Source organism: Petromyzon marinus, unplaced genomic scaffold, assembly GCF_048934315.1.
Source record: "Petromyzon marinus isolate PM22_M1 ecotype Great Lakes invasive population unplaced genomic scaffold, UKy_Petmar_22M1.pri1.0 PM_G_Scaffold_18, whole genome shotgun sequence".
NCBI classification, from domain to species: domain Eukaryota; kingdom Metazoa; phylum Chordata; class Hyperoartia; order Petromyzontiformes; family Petromyzontidae; genus Petromyzon; species Petromyzon marinus.
The window spans coordinates 3,057,501-3,060,000 of record NW_027422739.1 but is presented as its reverse complement, the minus strand read 5'-3'; positions in this window follow the sequence as shown (position 1 = coordinate 3,060,000).

The following is a 2,500-nucleotide window of genomic DNA, read 5'->3' as shown; positions in this document are numbered from 1 at the left end:
GGGAAAAAACGGGTCATTTTCGTGTCGCCACATTGCATGCGAACCGCATGAAACTTCCAGAGGCATTTGCAGCAGGAATGCATGTGCACTCAAAAAATGTGATATTTTTCACGGAGAGACCCCGTGAAACGCTAGAAGTGGGCGGGGATGTCTCTCTTGTGGCTCACGGGGCTGTTAGGGTGGCACAGAAATCCCTCGGAATGGGAAAACGGGTCATTTTCGTGTCGCCACATTGCATACGAACCGCATGAAACTTCCAGAGGCATTTGCAGCAGGAATGCATGTGCACTCAAAAAAGTGAATATTTCTCACGGATAGACCCCGTGATACGCTAGAAATTGGCGGGGATGTCTCTCTTGTGGCTCACGGGGCTGTTAGGGTGGCACAGAAATCCCTCGGAATGGGAAAACGGGTCATTTTCGTGTCGCCACATTGCATGCGAACCGCATGCAACTTCCAGAGGCATTTGCAGCAGAAATGCATGTGCAGTCAAAAAAAAATTGATATTTTTCACGGATAGACCCCGTGAAACGCTAGAAATTGGCGGGGATGTGTCTCTTGTGGCTCACGGGGCTGTTCGGGTCGCACAGAAATCCCTGGGAATGGGAAAACGGGTCATTTTCGTGTTGCCACATTGCGTACGAACCGCATGAAACTTCCAGAGGCATTTGCAGCAGGAATGCATGTGCACTCAAAAACTTCTATATGTTTCACGGATAGACCCCGTGAAACGCTAGAAATTGGCGGGGATGTGTCTCTTGTGGCTCACGGGGCTGTTAGGGTGGCACAGAACTCCCTCGGAATGGGAAAAGGGGTCATTTTCGTGTTGCCACATTGCATAGGAACGCCATGAAACTTCCAGAGGCATTTGCAGCAGAAAGGCACGTGCACTCAAAAATTTTAATATTTTTCACGCATAGACCCCGTCAAACGCTAGAAGTTGGCGGGGATGTCTCTCTTGTGGCTCACGGGGCTGTTAGGGTCGCACAGAAATGCCTCGGAATGGGAAAACGGGTCATTTTTGTGTGGCCACATTGCATAGGAACGGCATGAAACTTCCAGAGGCATTTGCAGCAGGAATGCATGTGCACTCAAAAACGTCTATATTTTTCACGGATAGACCCCGTGAAACGCTATAAATTGGCGGGGATGTCTCTCTTGTGGCTCACGGGCGCTGTTAGTTAGGGTCGCACAGAAATCCCTCGGAATGGGAAAAGGGGTCATTTTCGTGTTGCCACATTGCGTACGAACGGCATGAAACTTCCAGAGGCATCTGCAGCAGAAATGCATGTGCACTCAAAAACGTCTATATTTTTCACGGATAGACCCCGTGAAACGCTAGAAATTGGCGGGGATGTGTCTCTTGTGGCTCACGGGGCTGTTAGGGTCGCACAGAAATCCCTCGGAATGGGAAAACGGGTCATTTTCGTGTTGCCACAATTGGCATACGAACGGCATGAAACTTCCAGAGGCATTTGCAGCAGAAATGCATGTGCACTCAAAAACGTGAATATTTTTTCACGGATAGACCCCGTCAAACGCTCGAATTTGGCGGGGATGTTTCTCTTGTGGGTCACGGGGCTGTTCGGCTCGCACAGAACTCCCTTGGTCCACCTGATTCGTGCATACAGGCAGCAACTAAAACTCTGTAAACCTGCTGTGAGGACATCTAAACAGTGGACCAGTGAGGCTGTGGAAGATTTGCGGGCGTGCTTAGACTGTACTGACTGGGATATGTTCACGACTGCTACCAATAGTCTGGATGAACTCACAGAGGCTGTGTACATCAGCTTCTGTGAGGACTGCTGTATCCCAACACGTACCAGGGTGAACTTTAACAACAACAAGCCCTGGTTCTCAGCAAAGCTCAAAAGGTTGAGGTTGGAGAAGGAGGAAGCGTTTAGGAGTGGGGATAGAGACAGATTCAAGGAGTCGAAGAACAGGTTTAGCAAAGCGGTGAGAGAGGCTAAACGACTGTACTCAGAGACACTAAAACACCAGTTCTCTACTAACGACGCTGCTTCTGTCTGCCAAAGGGCTCAGGCACATCACCAACTACAAACCCAGAGCGCCCCACACCACTAACGACTCCCGCCTAGCCAACGACCTGAACGAGTTCTACCGTAGATTTGAAAGACAATTGGACTGTCCTGAACCACCCCTTCCCACCCAAGAGGCCCCATCCCCCACCCATACTACAGAAACGACTCTCTCCTTTCAGGAGGGAGAAGTTAATGGGCTTTTCAAGAGGCAGAATCCACGCAAAGCAGCCGGGCCGGACTCTGTCTCTCCAGCCACCCTCAGGCACTGCGCTGGCCAGCTGTCTCCGGTGTTCACCAACATCTTTAACACCTCCCTGGAGACATGCCATGTACCAGCCTGTCTCAAGTCCTCCACCATCATCGCTGTGCCCAAAAAGCTAAGGCCAACAGGACTAAATGATTACAGACCGGTCGCCCTTACATCTGTGGTAATGAAGTCTTTTGAGCGCCTGCTCCTG